The 20,465-nt window shown below is 41.2% G+C and overlaps 1 protein-coding gene and 4 non-coding genes across 5 annotated transcripts in view; 1 reads left to right on the top strand and 4 right to left on the bottom strand.

The window, feature by feature from the left end:
- Window positions 1-20,465, top strand: part of wnt5b (wingless-type MMTV integration site family, member 5b) — an 87,608-nt gene that overhangs the window by 4,590 nt on the left and 62,553 nt on the right. The window lies entirely within an intron of this gene.
- trnak-cuu (transfer RNA lysine (anticodon CUU)) lies at window positions 1,629-1,701 on the bottom strand. Its single transcript has one exon. It is a non-coding gene; the product is annotated as a tRNA-Lys (tRNA).
- Window positions 2,321-2,393, bottom strand: trnak-cuu (transfer RNA lysine (anticodon CUU)). The gene has a single exon. It is a non-coding gene; the product is annotated as a tRNA-Lys (tRNA).
- On the bottom strand, window positions 6,431-6,503 carry trnak-cuu (transfer RNA lysine (anticodon CUU)). Its single transcript has one exon. It is a non-coding gene; the product is annotated as a tRNA-Lys (tRNA).
- On the bottom strand, window positions 8,375-8,447 carry trnak-cuu (transfer RNA lysine (anticodon CUU)). The gene has a single exon. It is a non-coding gene; the product is annotated as a tRNA-Lys (tRNA).

The raw sequence follows: 20,465 nt of genomic DNA, 5'->3' as shown, positions 1-20,465 counted from the left end.
GCCACAAGACACACAACACCAGAGGAGCTGCAGCTACTGAGCACTGTTGTGTCTTAACTAACTAGGAAAAGGAGAAAATGTCTCTCCTCACCATAGATTCACATGCTTTCAACCCACGACAATAGAATTTATGATGAGCCAACTATGAGTATAGACTATAGCTCTTAGTATTAATTATCAGTTTATTTCACTTTTGAAGAGACTTCAACTTGCGGTCAAAAAATGAAGGCAACTCAGATGTGGCACAAACTGCATTTCCTCTTATAGCCACTTGAGGCAGGCTCCAAAAGTGAGCCAGTGCCCATAAACTCCACAGTTAACATGAACACCTTGTGAAAATAGCATTTTTACAGCCTAGTACAAAGAATTAGCTAATTCCCCCCTTCATAATAACCGTGTGATGGGAGAATTTGTTTAAAATTCACCTATTTTGATGATGTTGCAGCTTAAAATCAGGGCGTGGGTGCTTTGATCGATTGATGTACTGTTACAAGCATATTGTTCTTTGGGACACTCAAATGTCTAAGTCCAGTTGATGATGTTTAATGCCTGTGTATGGTTGTCGTGACTGGTTGCTGTACTGGAAACAGGAAACCAGAAGTTGTCTCCTTTATCTTCACTTTAAACTGACCAATTTCACCTTCATATATTTGTAGTTTTTTCATGTCCAAATTAAATGCACAAAAGTTTAAACTGACTGTGAAACTGTGTATTTTATAGTTCTGTGTAACTGAGAATTATCAGTGTTAGTTTAATTGAAAATACATCAAGACATCAGTGTTGGAAACATTACCCTGCCCTCAGTTTGGACCTGCAGTCTGCACACCTGAGCAAGTTTCTTGAAATAAAACTGTGTTACAGCACATACAGTAAATCTAAACAGCAAAATTTTCATTTTCCCTTCTTCTCAGTTGCCCTGATCCAGCACTGATAAAACTATCAGCAACACACCTGCACTGAGGTTGAAAGCCAGTCACACACATATGCGCAGGATATAGACAATACACAAACAAAAACTCAAACAAGCATTTTATTTAGCACATGCTCACTACAGTAGGTCTGTTCTCATTTCGTTTTAACTCTGTCCCGCTTTCCTAGTTTCCTCTTTGTTTGTTCTCTTCGTCTTCGTGTGCCTCAGTACTTCTTTGACTGAATAGTGATTCAGTACTATTTTGGCTGAAACCCTAATGAAGGCGTTTTCTATTTTTGTCAAAAAATGTACGACGAAGATTAAGACTGTCACACTCATGAGGCAGAGCAGTTTCCCTATTCCCATTTTTAATTAAAAAATATGTCAATGTACTGTTAAAAAAATGTCCGTCAGCATGTGTGGATAGTGATAGGACTGAGCATTAACCATAGGACTCTATCCAAGACCAGTTTGACTTAGTAATAGTTGTTTGAACTCTTTCACCTCTTAATTGATTTATATTAACTTTTGCTTATAAAAGGGCATTGCAGTTAGTTCTGCTCTTTATTATTATGGCAGTCTTCTACTGTAATACATCATTACTGCTGGACTCTTTCTCATTCTCATTCTTAGAACCAAATGTCTGTTGTGTGGACGGCCCATCATTCTCACTTAATACTGTTTTTCAATTATTTGAAGTCTACTCTAAAAACATTCACGCCCAACGTGGGGCTCGAACCCACGACCCTGAGATTAAGAGTCTCATGCTCTACCGACTGAGCTAGCCGGGCTGTAGCACCAGCTAATAGTAGGGAGTTTTTCCTTGCCGCTGTCACCAAAGTGCTTGCTCTTAGGGAGTCATCTGATTGTTGTCATTTTCTCTGTATTATTGTAGGGTCTTTACCTTACATAAAATGACCTTACATTACAATATAAAGCCCCCATGGTCTGTTGTTTTTGTGATTTGGTGCTAGACCATTAAAACTGAATTGAATAGAAGGATAGCAGCAAGAGTGATAGTGAAGAAAATGCTTTGTCAAGAGACTGCATGCCACCGATTGGTTAGTCAGTGGCGTCACTCGATGAGTCATAAGAGATGCTCCTTCACAAAAGTCAAAACCACCATTTTTGAAGCCCAGCAATGGCAAAATGGCCACATAAAAACAAGCACCATGGTCCCTAAGTCTGACAAAAAGCCGCAGGAATACCATCGTTGTGACATCTTCCATTGTTGTGTTGTGTCTGTGGCATACATATGACATCACTTTTGGCTGCGGCGCTATAACCATGCACATCAGGTGGTACCCAATTGAATGGAAAACGTTTGAAACTGAGTGAAGGCAGTAGTGGAAAAGTTAGAGGGTTAGATGGCGTGGACATGTGCAGGGGGTGTTGTGTTCTAAAATCTTGCGCCCAACTTGGGGCTTGAACCCACGACCCTGAGATTAAGAGTCTCATGCTCTACCGATTGAGCTAGCCAAGCTAGGTTAGGGTCTCAGATGAGATCCAAAAGATACACACAATATCTCAAGCACTACAGTAAGGGTGATCTAGTCCAGTTGTTTAATGATAAGTTTTGTTTGATCAGTTTCTGAAAAGGTATAAATCGCCCTGTCCTTAATTGGCTTGGAACTTTTTATTCTGATGGAAGTGTTTAATAAACTCTCTTAGAAGAAACTTGCTTAGAGGTTTGATATGCCCCTTGTTGTGTCATTAAGATGTTTAAAAAATCAAGTTTTTCACACTGATCTATTTTTTTGGCCACGTTACCTTAGATGACCGGACACAGTTCGCGTGTGTGTATGTGTGTGTGTCTGGTGCGTCGCTTGTTTGTTGACCCTTTTTGGTCATCTCACTCTGGCCGCTGTCAGCCTGTCAAAACACAGCAATGAATGCATCTGTTCACATCAGCAGGGTTTTCCTTTGCACACACACAAACACGCACACCCCCCGACTTGACTCCCATTTGGAGGATGCGAGCTGCTTTACAGCAAATGCAAAACATTTTCATAAAATTGATAATGAGCACTGTTTCTGATGGATGTAAAGGGAGATGGATGAAAGAAAGGGCAGAGGAAAGCACAAGTCCAGATGAAGAGAAAGAAAGAGTGATGGTAATGAGTGAGGTTTAGTCAGTCAGATGAGAGGAAACTCTGCCTCTTACTGGTGAAGATCTGCTACTGCAGCACATCAAAGGAAACATGAAGGGAATAAAAATGAGAACACAAGAGTGTTGTATGACTTAATAATTGCAGCGCTGTGTTTTATGCATCACGGATTTGGATCACTTTGCAGTCACTGCGGTTTTCTTTGTGCTTTGCAGAATTGTAAAAAATATATAAACCGCGTGGAATAAAGAAAGTCAGCTAGAGAAATGGCAACAGATGAATTCAAATGATCCCTTCACCATCGCCGGGTTTCACTTGTTTGTGAGTCTTACCGCATAATAAAACGCCGGCGTATGATCCACAAAGTCTCACAACAGTGAGTTTCAAGCTCTTACAACTAGAAAGGCTCCTCACTCTCCGTGTATGTAGTTTAGGTGTTTTTGAATTCTTGCTATTTTTCATCTTGTCTTTTGATTTTCTGTTTTATGCAAAAAATCATCCTTTATTTTTTGGTCTCTTTTCACTCTGTTGTGTATTTTCTTCCGTGTGTGTGTGTTGGAGGAGTGGTTACAATATAATGAGATTCCCTGTGCCCAGGTGTTCTTTCTAGATAATTACAGAGTGTGTTTTTCTGTAGCCAATCTCTGAACTGAGGCAATACCAAATCTGTCAGCACACCCACACACACTCATGGGACGAGGGCGAGGGGCGGGGGATTAAATCAGAAATTTATTCCCACTATCTTGTTTCTGATGTCAAAACAAAAAAGAAAGAAATGTCATTTTAGTCGTGAATCTTTGTTTTGTTCCCTCTTTCTACCTTTTTCTTCAAGAATTCCTTTATTTTCTTTTTTCCCAGTCTCTCTCCTCTGAGCATCCTCCTTGTGTTTATCGTACACTCTTGCCTGCAGTGTGTGTGTGTGTGTGTGTGTGCAGAAGGATCAACAAAACATTAGTGCATTGTCTGGTGGGAGGGGGAAAAATCACAGAGCGAGCACACGACATTGATTTACACACAAATACGTGCGCAATTTTTGTTTTTCAAAAACACATCCATCACTGATTGGCTGAAGTGATTTATTAGGAAGTGATTGTTGCTGAGGTTTTGTAGACTGGACAGACAGGAGCAGAGCACTGCATTGCGTTATAAAAAAAAAAGAAAAAAGAAAGAGGACACTGACTCTTTCCCAAATGAGCTTTCTGGATAACGAGGAGACTGTTTCACCTATGTTTGTCCACTTTCTTTGAGGTTTTATGACTCCGGGCTGCTTTATACCCCGCACTGAACATCAACAGAGGCCAGGGCCTGCAGTTAATTGAGTAAATTGTGCACCAACATCATTTCACAATGCTAAAATTAAAACACTGTCACTGTTTAATCCATTTCTTTAATGAGATATTTAATGAAAAGAGAAAAAAAAAAAGAGTTTGCATTATCCTTTAAATGAAAATCGAGACAAAGCAATCTCTGCAAACGCTTTGTTAAAAAAGACAATTTAGTGACTGTACTTTGGAGTGCATTAACAAACTGCAATGAAACAGTAACGATATCCTAGCACTGCTTCATAAAGCTGTTGGCAGTGGCTGTTTTGGGCAGCAGCTCACAAACCTTTTAAACCCTGCTAATCTTCGGGCATAAAGGGTTAAAACACTTAGCCCCTGAATTTTTTTATCCTGCATATTTTAACACATCCGGCAGCATATATTTCACATCAGCATCTGCCACTGCTGAGCTGCCGCATCGTCTGTCAGGCGCACATGCTGCCTGAATCGAGATCAGAATTGTGTTTGTCATCACCTTCAGTTAATGTTCAGGGGTCCGTCGTGTCGTGGTGCAGTGACAGCAGGACCTCGGCTTAAAAAATGCCTTTATATGAAGCAGCCTCTTGCTAAACGGTCATTCATCACGTTTTACACTGTCACAAGTTGCTTTCTTGTCTGTAACATCTGAAGTTTATCACAATTTTATGGCGCTGTTTCGCTTCATAATTGTTTTTTATGTGGCTTTACGAGCCACAGCTGCCATAAATCACAACGCTCTAAATCCACAGCACTCAAATGTTCACCGTCAGAGGACTTGCTGCGGGTTTACAGAGGCTGAAGTTTTCGAACGAGCTGCTGCTGCAGTAACGGTGAACGCAGACAGAGGGCACTGCATCACTGGGGCTCCTCTCTGAGATACTGGACACCTAACAGAGCAGAAGAGAGGGAGGCTCGGGCAGGGGTGAGAGGTTAAAGGGGGAGATGAAAGGATACAGCAGGAGGAAAACTGAGGGAGATAGGAATGCGAGGACAGGAGATGGAGGAGATAATCAGTGCTACGAAGAGATGGCAGTTGAAGGCGACATTTTAAGCGCTGGTGTGAATCCTCCCCCACTCGCTTGCCCATCATCCTCTGTGGATTTCCTTTTTGTCCTGGTCACTTTGATCAAATAAAAATCGCAAATCGCAGCTATTCTTCCTACAACCTTTCTTTACTACATCTTCCTCTCTTTCACTCTACCACTGCCTGACCAGTATCCTCCTCCCCTTCTTCATTCCCATCATGCGTGGTTGGGTCCAGGCCATTTGCTTCCACTCCAGCAGGGCCGTACCATTAGTGACCAGCAGGGGAATTGCATTTCTCTGCATGCAGCTGGTTACAGGTGTGGTGATGCTCTCTCTGTCATTCAGTCTCTCGCCATTAGCATCAATTTAAGTGCAGTCGCCCATACAGAATGCACATCAAACAGGAAATAAGATCAGTCAAGTTTAAGGAGCCCAAAACAAAGGTAGAAGGTGTTTCTGGCCGATGTTCAGCCTGTAAGTTTGGTTACTGTTTATCAAAGCCTTTCCTTATTATGTAATGTCACTATGGACATTTAAATCTGATGTAGTGTAGTCATCAGGAGCGCTACATTTACAATCAAACATCAAAACGATTAAATTATTGGTTATATCTGTAGAAGGGAGGTTAAACACAGAGGTCCAGAGCCCTTGGATGAAACAAAAAATGTCCTTCTCTCATATGATTTCTTTTTTACTTCATCCACCTGCGGTCTGCCTGCCAGTTCCTCTGAATTGTCTTCAAATTTTCATGGTCCTGTTTTTTTAAATCTCATGAGTTATGGCTTCTGTTTTGATTTTGTTGTTGTTCTATTGAACTACAAACATTGAAAAAAAAACCCCACAATTCAGTACGAAAAGCGAAGACTGGCTGCAGTGAACGCTTTGTATTGTTTTTAACACTGAATTTCACTTCAGCTCTACTTAACTCTTCTCTGACAGAAAGGGCTCACAGACTGGTCGTGCCACACCTTTCTCTGCAGGTAGATTGGCCATCTTGGATGACAAAGGGATTTTATGAGAATGTAAGGGAAAGAGGGATAAAGTGCGATGACAGTGAGCTCTAACTTTTTGTGCTTAAAATAGCTCGCCCAACATGGGGCTCAAACCCACGACCCTGAGATTAAGAGTCTCATGCTCTGCCGACTGAGCTAGCCGGGCTGTGTGCTTGAGCTGTGTCTGAACATGAACATAGACAACTAAACTGGAGCGGTTACAAATTCAGTAGCATTTTATCCCCAGTGTTTCTCGTCTCTATCATTGCAGTTTTTTGCTCCTTGTCTTCCCTCCTGTTTTCTTCACAGTTTCCGCCTTTGCATTGTTTTCCCCACCTACTCATAGCTCATCCCTAATCAGAGAGATCCCCTGCTGTGCTGTCCACTCTGTGAGTTTCTGTGTTTTTCCAGTGTGGATTCTTTGTTTTTCCCTCTTTCTTCCTTTATGTGTTTTGGGAAATTTCTTCAGCCACAATAAAGGTTTGCTTTTGTTCAGTATTCAGTCTCTCCTTGTCCTCCATTTGGGTCCTCCGCAGCACATCCTGACAGAATGCCCATTATCAGTTGTTATCAGTCCCATACACATTGCCAGCTCAGTTGGAACAGCAGTGCTTATGTAGGAGATGGTAAATGTTGTAAGCCTGCTTGCATGCTTCACGTGGTAAAGGCATTTATTTTAACACTAAAAGTCGCTATTTCTTCATCTTAATAGCATCTGAAAACAAAAGTAAACAACTTAATGTGATAAAATAGAATGTGAATAAAATGGATCTTGAACCAATGTGTGATTGTCCAGCGTCCAAAAATTAGAATTGTGTTGCTATTTTAACCTGGAAGTACCTATTTTATCCACAGAACAACCACCGCTGAATGAGGTGATAACTACTTATTTGCAAGTGGAGGAGCCATCTACAGACTATATGAATGGGACTGATGGCAGCTGATATAGCAACTGGTTATTCAGCACGCTGATAACATTCCAAATGTGTGCAATAGAAGTTAAATTAACAGCACTGCATGTTTCCCCCACTTTAATTTGGTAGCAGTTATTTCAGCCCACTCTCATGCCAGAGCATGAAATACTGCAGTGTTGTCAGAGTTGCTGGAGTCTCACAAATACCTAAAAGGTGTTGGGATCCAAACCTAACAAGCAAGTAAAAGCAGAAGTAGAAGGTAAGTAAAAAAGTCAAACTTCATGTCTAGCAGGAGTTTGTTAAAGTAGAAAACCCAGAATTGTTAAATGCTGGATTGAAATTGACAGTATGATGGGTTTAGGGCATGGCCTCAAGAGGATTTTTTTGTATATCTCAGGATGTTACATGTGTGTACCAAATGTCATATATCGGCATCAAACACAGGAGTTGGTTTCCTCCATAGCAATTTGCCCATTTTGCTCCCCCCCCATGTATGAAATCCATAAATCCTGTACATTTTCTGTAAATTTTCCTGATACGTGTGTAAAATCTCCTGACTTTTCCTTTTGTAAACAATATGAAATTGAGCAATAATTGTTTTTGGTATCTGTACAATCGTTGCCTGGCTGTTGGAGGGTTCCAGGGCTACCCTTTGTCACCAATTCTGTTCATAATCTTTACATTTCTAGGCAAAGCCAAAGGTGGCAGAAACCTCAGGATTTTATCTCTGCTCTTTGCAGATGATGTGGTTCTGTTGGCTTCATCACAAACCCACACCTATGGTTACACGGTCGGGAGTGAGAGACAGAACAAAATCTCAGATACAAGTGGCAGAAATGAGCTTTCCCCAAAGGGTGGCTGCCCACTCCCTTAGAGACAGGGTGAGGACTAATAGGCCACTATATCTCCACATTGATAGGAACCAACTGATGAAAGCGGTAGTGCTGCCCCCACAGCATCAAAATGAGAAGAGGCAAAGCTGAGATAGCTTGGACATGATTGGCTAGTGATATATTAGCAAAGGGCATTAATGCCAATGACGGGGTTGTTGTGAGGATACAAGGGATGGGGGTGATAGTGGTGATATGGTCCAACTCAAATTAATTTTGTTCTAAAACAGATGCGCCCAACGTGGGGCTCGAACCCACGACCCTGAGATTAAGAGTCTCATGCTCTACCGACTGAGCTAGCCGGGCTGTACAAGGTGCAACTCTAGGTAGTTCAGGCCTCAGACTGGGATGTCTCCGGGGGCTTCTAGGGTAAGGTGTTCCTGGCATGCCCTTCTGGGGAGCAGGTCTTGCGGCAGACCCAGGACACGATGGTGAGATTATATCTCTAAGCTATTTTGGGAACGCCTTGGTGTTTCCCTGGACAAGCTGGAGGAGGTGGCTGGGGAGAGGGAGGTCTGGGCTTCTCTGCTTAGGCTGCTAGCCTCCCAGTATGGACTTCATATCTCTTTAAAAGTGGACCATCCTTTCTAGGTGTGCAATATTGCAGTAGCAAGTGCATCATGGCCGCATCTGACAGAACAGCAGCATGTGACTCCTTGGGATCGGAATATTTTGCTCATTTATGAGTTTTTTTCAAGTAATAGTCACTCCAAAAAATTTGACAATACCCACAAACTGTAATTGCAGCAGTTCTGAGACAGTTAACTGAATCTCCTCGCTTACATCACTAGATTTTCTTGGTGTTTGCTGAATTTGCTGAAGAAATCAAAGTATTTCTGACTAAATTAACCAATTAACAAAAAAAGACTGTAGATACAAATTTGAGATGTGTTGTAATAAATGCAGAGTGATTCTATTTAAATATAGTTAAAAATTTTACTGTCGTTTGAAAAACACACACACACACACACACACACACACACACACACACACACACACTCACATTTTTCTGTTGAACATACGCCGAGTGCTGCACAGTAAACTCCAGCTAGCAAAGTGTGACTCATCAAAAATCATTTCTTCTTTCTCTGTCATTGCCTCTTTTTTCTTTCTCTGCCTGTCAACAACTCCCCTCCTCCTTTCTTTTCAATCTTTCTTCCCTATCCACTTTCTCTGTCCCACCCCTCCCCCTATCCACATCATTCGATACATACAAACGCACACATGCGCACCCCTCCAGCTCTCCTTCAGTCCTGCCTAACTATTCTGTGGGCACGGTGCCCAGGAAGCAGCACGAGCAGGGCAGAGAGCTCCGGGCTGAGCCCCGCAGCCACACTGGCACCCTGTAAGCCTAGAAAGCAATAGGAGCAGAGAATGTGTAAAGGAGAAGCATTGCGAGAAAAGAGACGCAAGGAGCGGATTTTAAAGGAGGAGAGGGTGAAAAAGAGGGTAGAAAAGTAGAAGTGCAGAATCGGGCTGAGAAAGGATAAAGAGATAAGAGGATGCAATAGCAGGGGAGACATGCAACAGAGGAGAGGATTAGAGATGGGGAAGACAAAAGGAGATTAGAAAAACAGATAGATCAATAGACAGAGAGACACAGAGAGAGGAGGAGGAAAGATGCAGGGAGGGAGAATGTGTGAAGCAAGAGAGAAAAAAGAGAGCCGGGCAGACAGCCAGCACTCCCAGGAGAGATAGGTCAGAGCAACGGACATGTCTCCAGAGACTATGTGTGTGTGTGAGTGTGTGTGTGTGGTTTGTGTGAAAGACAGTGGCAAGAGATGGAGGGAGGAGGAGAGAAGAATGCAGAAGAGGAGGAAGAGGAGAGCAGCGGAGCGCATAGAGAAAGAGTGGGGGACTTGTATAAGATACTGTAGTGAATGTCTGAAATGCGACCTTGGAAATCTATATCTTTGCATTTGTGTCTGTGAGTTACAACTCGTTGCTGGCACTAGATCTCTAGTTACTGCTGGGTATTATTAGACAAAGGAAGCTATCTGAAGCACAGATTTTGCATACATTAGTACATTTTAACACATGTGTTTATTGATTGATTGACCTGTCGTTTGCTTATCACAGTGCATTTGAGTCTGATGCTAGACGCTGGGCTGTACCACCCTGTAGTTTGCCTGTGAACGTGAAAATAAAGCACCCTGATCCACGTCTGGGTCGAAGCAAAATATTTGAGTTGCAATATGAGAGAAGCTTCAAAATTTTAATTAATTTGTGTGACACGGTTAGGGATGCTCAAGCTCATCTTCCTTGACCAGTTTGGGGGGGAAAGGCAATAGTTATATGAAACTGTAGAAAAAGGGAACAGAGGACAGAGGCTCAGTGCATCATGGGAGAGCCCACAGCAACCTTGGACAACTCAAATCTAATGGAAAAATAATAAATCAGTGACCACAGCCAAAGGGATTCAAACTGAATTTTGGCAAATGTGTTTGCTGCAAGCAGCCTGCTCAAATGTGATTGGTCAGTAGTTCTCTTAGTAGTAGGATTTATTAATAAGATAATAGGTTACTCATAAAAAAAAAGAAAAAAAAGAAAGGAGGCATCCCACCTGATGTGCTGAGTTGCTAACGTTGCACCCAGGTACAGATACAGATGCAAAAGGACCCCTTCTGTGTGTCTGGTATGCCAGTGGCTTTAGCTTATTAATTACACAGGCAGGTTTTTAAATGTTTTTACTACCAATAGGCACAATATCCAATATCACCAGATAAAGAATTATTATGTATAAGTTGTCGACTACCCACAAAGTATCAGTATGAATGTTTTTAATGTCTAAAGATTGTGTATGCATGCAAGGCCAGTCCAGGTCATAGAATGTGCTGTATGTGTCAATAACAGTGAAGGCCATGGGATTACATGACCTTGAATTCCACATGTATCTTACACACACACACAGTCAAACACAAAGCCCCATGAAATCCTCAAACTCCTAGGGGTCTTTATGAGGCTCTTGCTTTGGTCACGGAAGGACAGGAGGAAATAAGCTGATGGTCTGTGGTTTTAAAAAGAGCAAATATATCTTCAGCACAATACATTTACATGCTGCTGTTATTGCTTGTTTCAAATAATATCCAAATTTCTGTCTGAATAACAGCCAAAGGGGAAGTGTGATTATTAAAAGTGTGTTTCCGGACACGTATCGAGAGAAAGTCTGGGTACATGAAAAGGAATAATCGAAGAAAGGTATTAATGAGTCTGAAAAAGACTGGACATGTGTTTTGTAGACTTGCGTATTTACATTATCGTGTTTTTTTCCCAGCAATTTTCAAACCGAGATTCAGCCTTAGAGTGAGCTGCCCTTTACTTCCTTTGGTTTCTGTAACTTTCAGGGGAAATGGGGTAAACACTGGCTCCTGCCACCCACCATGCTAATAGACCTTTTTTCCTCGCAGTCATTTTGACATGTAAACACAGGTGATACTAATGATGCTAACTGAGGCTCTGCACCTAACGAACAGAACCTACATTAATGTCATTGGCGACACCTGTGTTTTCATGTTACTTTATGTCAAAGTCTAACCGAGCTTTCCTAATTACACCAATGTCCAGTGTGGCTGCGTCAGACATTTGCATTTGCACCTGCACCTCTGTCGGGAAAGTCCTGAAAAGTTTAGGCCTGCACTGCGTGTGTGTGTGTGTGTGTGTGTGTGTGTGAAATTAGCTTACGATTACGACTACTTAATATATGAAAATCATGAAGTTTTTGTAAAAATTTGTATATGTATTTTTAGTTCAGCCTAAGAGACAGGTGAGCAGTACAGAGACGTGAACCGGTAAAGAGGAGGGAAGAATTTAAGGTGGTGGTTGGGCCCTGAGATCTTGGGACAGTTTCAACTGCTCCGTGTGTGTGTATTTGTGTTTTTTTGTGTGTGTGTGTTTGTGTGATATCCTGCATGTCAGCTCGTTTTTTGGACACTGGAGTTTGTGCAAAAACTGTATGTTTGTGTCACATTAAAAAAGGAAGTGTTTGTGTGTGTGTATTTTTTATTGTAATCAGTATCGCCTATACACTTGCAGCGCATGTGTGTTATCTGCATAATACTGGTCTATATGTATATTCTTGCATTTGAGCTTGTGTATGTGTGGGCTGCTATCCCTTTTATGTGTGTGTGTTCGTGCGTGCATGTGTGTGTGCATGTGCCATGAGCCCCAGTGAGATGCAGCGAGCATGACGGAGAATGACAGCTTGATTTATGGCGAGGCTATAAGTAGAATGACTACTGGTAGAGGAAGAGAGTGTGAGTGTGTGAGGGGGGGAAACATGATAGAGAGAGGGGGAAAAGGGAAGATTGGAAAGGATAGATTGTGGATGGAAAGAAGGGGAGATGGGGGGGTGACAGGAGGAAAAGGGATGCAGGGACAGGGAGCGAGAGAAAGAGAGATGGTCTGAGCGACAAAGCTAAAAAGGCATTGGACGAGAGAGAAGATGAGTGATGGCGGGTTGCCTTTAAAAAAAAAGAAGGGAAAAACGGAAAAGGGTCAGAAAGGGAGTGATTGGGATTTTGTGAGAGGCTCTGAGTTTCTATTTGCATATTGCTTAAGTATGGCAGAAAAAAAAAGAAAAAACATGACCCAATCTGCAAGCTGCATGAAAAGACACGTAGAAGAGAAGGAGAAACAGGAGGAGGGAAAGTTTAGCTCTTGTTTGCGAAGGGTTAGTACGTGTTGGTTTAATGACACAGTGCAGTTCACGCAGTGCAGCATGCTCGATAGCAAAAATACATTATCTTCACAATTACATTTACATCTTTAGACGTTTAGGGGATTTTGTTATGCAGAACGGCATATGCAGAGTGCAAATGAGCCTCAGTTCCCTGATCAATAACACTGCAAAGCGAACAATATCCAGGAGAATATTCAAGCGTGCCGATGATTACTGTGAATGTCATTGCAAGCTGTGAAATAAAAGATGTTATTATGTTACATTTTAGAGCTTTAATGCTTCATTATTAGTTTTGAAGATCCTCTGCTTGGCTGATGATTTTAAAAACCACGTTTTCTAATAGCATGGGAGTCGTTTCTGCAAGGGCTTTGAACGGATCTCATACAATTTAACCTATAAAATGTGTTCATTAAGCCACCGCAGGTTGGATAAGGGGGAAAAATGTGGCATGAAACTGAGTTGCATGAATGCCGGTGCCCTGATATTTGCATCACTCATAATTAACCTCTTAGCAACCACCAGGTGTCTGGTGACCCATCTAGAGTTGGGTTAAGGTTTGAGTGTGGTTCATGTCAAGATCTTTTTATAAAAATGTCACCTATTTAGAACTCCTAAATGTAAAGGTTTTTAACAAGAAAAATGAAGGATGGAACTTCTTTTGAAATTAAACATCTTCTGGTGTCTGAAGATTTGCCAATTTTACACATGACTAAAACAAAACCCTAAAATTAGATGGGTCATCAGTAAGATTATCTGCATCCTGATTTATTGTTAACGCTTGATAAAATTGTGGGAAAATATAAAGTGGGGCATGCCAGAAAAGGTTTGAAGACCCCTGTCCTAGCCATAATCCCTACAAACTAAGATGTTTTTATTTAAAAACTTTGGCACTCTCCACCCAGACAAGTATTCGGCTCAGCTGCAAAAATATTCATGGCTGATGTAAACAAGATAGCATAGCATTAGTTGCACATAGAAAATGCTTGAGAAGACGAACATCAAGTACTGTGAGTAAGGAAAAGGTAACACCAGACATGTCTTTAAATGTAATTTAATTAATCATTAGTTATTACATGACCAACTGGTCATGGCAGCTGGCCGCCCCTCCCTGAGCATGGTTCTTCTGGAGGATTCTTCCTGTTAAAAGGGAGTTTTTCCTTTCCACTGTTGCCAAGTTCTTGCTCATTGAGGATTGATTCGATTCTGGGGGTTTTCTCTGTATTATCATAGGGTCTTTATCTTTTGTTTTGATTTGGCGCTATGCTTAGGCAGAAGATGAAGTTGGACTTTTACAAAAAACTAAAACACGTGTACATGTCCCAACACTCTTTTGATCAAACTTTGATGACACTGCTACAGAAGAGGATTGGGGTCACTGACAAAAATCTCTTTATGGGTTGTCATTCAAAAAAAGTACTTGTAACATTTTATTATGTAATGGATTATGTTACTTTCTGAAGAAAGTAATTTGTTACACTATTTGTTACATTGCTTTCCCCTGGCGCCATATCAAGGGCTGGAACTGCGCCATGATTACTAGTTAGAAAACCTTAGGTTACAGTCCCACAAGCTGACACAAATCCCTACTCTAATGATGACACACGTTCTGTTAGTGTGAAAATAAATCAATCCCCACTATGTGTCTACTGCAGAAACATGTTCAGGTCCAAATACAGGCTACAATGCTAAAAGCCTGACTGCTCATCACTGCCTTTGTTGCTACTTTAAAATCAGTATCTGGCCTCTGGGCTGGGGTCAGCATACACTCAGCTTTGCAGTCAATCTGTGTTCATGGCTAGCTGTTAGCATCTGTTTGTGCAGATGTTGTTTTTTTGTGCAATAAAAAAATAATGTCTACATCTCCACTCCTCAAAAGTTTCAGACTGCTCCACCATTTACCTCCTCCCTGCACACAAACCGAATTCAAGTAAGGCCATAATTGTAACTGTAAGGTAATTACTGAATTTAGTACAGCAATGCACTGTATTACTACACTACTGAAAAATGGGCAGTGTTGGGTGTAACGTTTTCCAAAGCAATCCTGTGCTAGATTTAACCTCAACAGAAGAAGCCATGGGAATTGGAAAGGAGTACGTACACAAATAGGAGGACATCACTGTGTGAGCCTTGCCTTAATTTTTGTGGCTGCCAAAATCGAATCAGGGAGTTTACAAGGGTGTCCCCGTAATTTCTTTCTAACAGCCTCAGCTTGTGCCCAAAGGCTAAAACCCAATCTGTGAGTTTTTTCAAACCAAAACTGGGTCAGCAGCATTTCTAGAAGTTTCTCTCTTATGTCTCCAAAAGATTTCTGGAGTAGTGCAGATGTTAGGTGTGAACAGAAGAAATTAGAAGAGCAGAAATTAAGGCCTTAAAACAAAAAAAAAGTCAGTGTTAATGTGTTCAAACTTTTAACCCTGTGATAACCTCAACCCCAACACCAAGTGAAAAAAGTGAGGATTTTTGTGCGATTTCCCTTTTCTTTCTTTGTCTTCACATTGCACTTTATTGCTTTGGTCTTTTCATTGCTGTACTTTCTTTTTCTCTTTTTCCAGAGGAAAAGTTGTAATTTTCTACCCTCTGGTATAAAATAGAGGAGTGTTTTCAGGGCACAGAGCAGGGACGGGGAAGAAACGACTGTGAGAAATATGAGCAAGAGAGACAGATAGAGACAGAAAGAAAGAGAGAGCGCAGTCTTTGATCTATCTCTTGGTAGGAGCTGGTCTTGGCATGCAGCCAGAAAACCCCACAGCGCACATATAGAGACACACACACACATATATGCACACACATTTAGGGCTCCAGGGCTTTGCTGATTATTTCTACTGGGAGGATCAAACACGCCTGCCCCCCTCCCCTAACCACCCTCCCTTCTCCATCCTCCATCCATCTATCCATCCATCCTTCACCTATCTGTCTTTTTACGAGACCATCTGTCCAGGCATTCATCAGGCACCCCATCCATTCTTCTATCAGATGGAAAGATCTGATCTAAAAAAGCTAAAACACGTCACTTTCCTTACAGTGACTAATTATAACAGACTGTGAAACATATTAAGGGTCTCTGAGTTTTAAATCATCAGTGACTTTGCTGAGCCGTCAGCAGTGTGGGTGTCAGGATGGCCGAGTGGTCTAAGGCGCCAGATTCAAGGATGCAGTCCTTCCTCACTCATGGGATTTATGGTCTCCAAATGGAGGCGTGGGTTCCAATCCTGCTCCTGACAGTATTTTTGGCACTAAAGTTTTTTAACACATGTTGTTTATTGGAAAAAAACGCATCCAACAAGTCTGCCCCTCTGTTGCTTTGTATTCAGTTGATGACGTGTAAAGCTTATTTATTCTTGTGAACTTTAAAGGTAACAAAGCCTAAGTGATAAGCAGAGCCGATACTTGGATTTTTAAAAAATCTTTATCTATTTGATTTTCCAGCAGTGCTACATTTTTTAAGGTTTTATAGGGAACATCTTCGCGATACTCAGTATTCATGACAAATTCATACGAAATCACAGTAATTTTAATCCAATTAAATTCCGTTCAGTTTGATTCAGTTTTATTTATACAGCACTAAATCACAACAACACTCACCTCAAGGCGCTTTAAGGTAGACACTACAATAATACATACAGAGAAGTTGTGCTATAATCATCGATTTTGGTTTGTGTGCAGGGAGGAGGTAAATGGTGGAGCAGTCTGAAACTTTTGAGGAGTGGAGATGTAGACATTATTTTTTTTTATTGCACAAAAAAACAACATCTGCACAAACAGATGCTAACAGCTAGCCATGAACACAGATTGACTGCAAAGCTGAGTGTATGCTGACCCCAGCCCAGAGGCCAGATACTGATTTTAAAGTAGCAACAAAGGCAGTGATGAGCAGTCAGGCTTTTAGCATTGTAGCCTGTATTTGGACCTGAACATGTTTCTGCAGTAGACACATAGTGGGGATTGCTTTATTTTCACACTAACCGAACTTGTGTCATCATTAGAGTAGGGATTTGTGTCAGCTTGTGGGACTGTAACCTAAGGTTTTCTAACAAGTAATCATGGCGCAGTTCCAGCCCTTGTTATGGCGCCAGGGGAAAGCAATGTAACAAATAGTGTAACAAATTACTTTCTTCAGAAAGTAATAAAATGCATTACATTAAAAAACATTACAATACTTTTTTTGAATGACAACCCATAAAGAGATTTTTGTCAGTGACCCCAATCCTCCTCTGTAGCAGTGTCATCAAAGTTTGATCAAAAGAGTGTTGGGACATGTACACGTGTTTTAGGTAGTCCAACTACATCATGTGTCTAAGCACAGAATTTATTTACATAGTGCCAAATCAAAACTATGATAATACAGAGAAACCTCCCAACAATCGGACAACCCTCAATGAGCGAGAACTTGGCAACAGTGGAAAGGAAAAACTCCCTTTTAACAGGAAGAATCCTCCAGAAGAACCATGCTCAGGGAGGGGCGGCTATCTGCTGTAACCGGTTGGGGTGAGAGGAGGAAGACAGGACAACAGACATGCTGTGGAATTCACACAGGATTTTTTTTCAACATCAAAATAGTCAAGGGTTTAAGCCCAATTTTTAATGTTGATCATTTTGTAATCAAAAGATTTTAATCAACCATTTGGACTCACAATATGTATCTGGCATGAAATCAAATCCAACATTACACTTATGCTCAACATAGTTTTTACTTTACATAAAATTTCTCCGCTTTTCTCCACTCAAACTAATCTGTGTCTATCAGCACCATACGGGAGTTTCTTAACTCAAAATCTACCACATACAGTATAAAAGCTTGATGTAGTTTGGACTGCACATTTTGAATGTTTTTCTTTTCCAGTGCCAGTGTTTTGTTTTTTGGGGGGGGGGGGTTTTGGGGGGGGGGGGGGGGGGTATTTGGTTTTTTTGGACCTGGAAGATACTTTATGTGACCTGTCCAGGTCGCCAGTCTGTCAAAGGGCTAACACATCGGAGTAAGGAGAAGTCAAACACAAATGTCGTACAAACGCAACAATGTGCAAAGCAAGCACGCAAGCCATGTAGCAGTCACGTATATTTGTGTAACCTATAAATCCCAAATGACAGGAATTAGGCACATATCACACACATAAAGACCATGAGCAGCAAAACGAAGAAAGCAGAGCAATATGCAGATTTGAAAGAAAGCGACAAAGGTGAAATTTTGGCTGTGTTCACTAAACATAATAATAGAAACATGCTTAAAAATGATAATTCAGTCAATAATTTGTTTTGATAAAAATGCCACCATAGTCTGTGTCACTATTCACGTTAGCTGTGAATGTGTGGGCTGAGTTTAAGAGTATGAGGCTCTTAACCTCATTGTGTTCAAGCCCCACGTTGGGTAAAATTACTTGACTTGAAGTTGGCAAAGTATGAACTAGCTAGAAAATCTGCAGTATGTGGAAACTTAGAGAAATAAGGCCTTCTCAAATAGAGAATCATTTTAAAGATGTCTTCTGTGGATTATTGTGTGCACACACTGAGGGGGAATTTGTAGTTCTGGACTGTGCACGGAGAGTGCTGTCGACAGCTGCCATCAACAAGGTCAGGGCCCTGTGAGTGTGTGTTTGTACGAGAGACAGTCTGGAGACACAGTAACATCTTCAGCTGTTGCTTAAGTTGTAAAAGAGTTATTGTCAGTCTCTCAGTTCTTTCTGCCTTTCCTTCATTCCACTAAAGTACCAATTGCTTTGTGCCACCATCTGCCTTAAATTTTCATTTTGTTCCTCTAGAAATTATCTATATAACTGGAAGATTTCCTCTTGTTTGTCCCCTCTGGTCTACAATAATCACACCAGTCAGTTCCATGCTGAATCAGCTGCTATGAATTCTCTCCGTGTTTCTCTCTCTTGTTGAGCTGTGGAGCCTGAAGGTCTAACCTCCAGTTGAACTCACACACTGAAGTAAACGTGTGTGTGTGTGTGTGTGTGCGTGTGTGTGTGCATTTGTTTGTCATGACTATGAACTCTCAACTCTGACCTTCAGTGCATATCTATCTATCTATGTATCTATCTAGCTGTTTTCTCTCATAGTGCCTACAGGCAGATGTAGGGGTCATTAAAACAGGAGCTGTGTGTGGTGCGCATGTGCATGAGCGAGGGCACTGGCCCTTCCTCCACTGTCTAAAAAGGAAATACCAAATTATGTAGGATCTCTCTCTCTCTCTCTCTCTCTCTCTCACACACACACACACACACACACACACACACACACACATGCACACACATAGTGGGCGCGCGCACTCACTCGCTCATTATCTGCTTCATCTTTGTAACACTTCTGTTCTGCCACACTCAAAGAACGAGTGAAAAGCGGGCATAGAAAGTGGGCAGATTTAATTGATTTAGCTTGTTTGCAAACACAAAATGGACAGCAATAAATGGTAATGGTAAATGGTCTGTATTTGTATAGCGCTTTACTTGGTCCTAAGTACCCCAAAGCGCTTTACACTATACACAATCATCCACCCATTCACACACACATTCACAGCAATAGTCCACACTTGCTCACATCCACACATCTGGTCACTCATTACCAGAAATAGGACGTAACAAAGTACAGATACTTTGTTGCTGTACTTCAGTACAGTTTTTGGGTATATTTAACTCTCTATTTATCTCTACTTTCTGCTCCTTAGTTTTAACATTTTTTGGTGTGAGTTATTGGTTATTGTAAAATATGAAACCAATTTGGAGGTAACAGGAATACGTAAAAGAAAATCCTGTTGGTTTATCCATCTCTGGTGCAACTCATGGAAAAGACGAAGAGATAAAAGAGGCAAAAAAAGTGCAAAGCAAAGACATGTCTGTAAAAGGCAACTTTGCACAAAAAGTGATCACAAAAATGTCCTTAAAAGAGCTACCTTTTACAATTATACTCTGAGTACATTTCATACCCTGCACTATTTCATTTTTGCTTTAGTAAAGAATAAACTGTGGTCATTGCAAAGCTTTGAACCTGACTATATATATATATATATATATATATATATATATATATATATATATATATATATATATATATATATATATATATATATAGTTCTCTTCTCCATCTATCTATCTATCTAGTTACATTAATTATACTGGATAATATACTGTGCTGTATATAATGGAGCTTGGACAAGAAATCGATTAAAGATGCAGTGAATGTGTCATCTTTGTGGGCAGTCAGTGCTAAATAAGCCAGAGCACACATCGCTAAGTGTAACCAGATAAAAGGAAAAAAGAAAAGTGATTAAAAAGGGAAGAATTCTAAAAAGAAAGACAGGCTGATAAACAGAAGACAGTAAGAAGAGAAAGAAAGAAGCTATGTGAGTGTGCGTGTGTTTTTGTGTGTGCTGGAAGTGTGCCAGGGAGCCTGCCAGCCAGCCAGGCTGAGCTGGAGGGCCCCTGCTGGGGGTGGAGGGTTCAGGCGAGCCCCCTGCCTTCACCGGCCTACTGGAGCATGCTGGTAAAGAAAGAGGGAGGAGGGAATGAAAGAGAAGGAGAGAAACAGAGACCCCAAGAGAAAGGAAAAAGAAGAAGGAAAAGAGGTGGAAACAGACAGACAGCCACAGGCAAGAGAGGAGGAGGAGGAGATGATGATGTTGCTGCAGAAAGAGAGGTGGAGAAGGTAAACCCAGA

This window comes from Perissodus microlepis, chromosome 17, assembly GCF_051167445.1.
Source record: "Perissodus microlepis isolate ML-2025 ecotype Zambia chromosome 17, ASM5116744v1, whole genome shotgun sequence".
Classification (NCBI taxonomy): domain Eukaryota; kingdom Metazoa; phylum Chordata; class Actinopteri; order Cichliformes; family Cichlidae; genus Perissodus; species Perissodus microlepis.
This window is presented reverse-complemented; position numbering and strand designations above follow the sequence as displayed.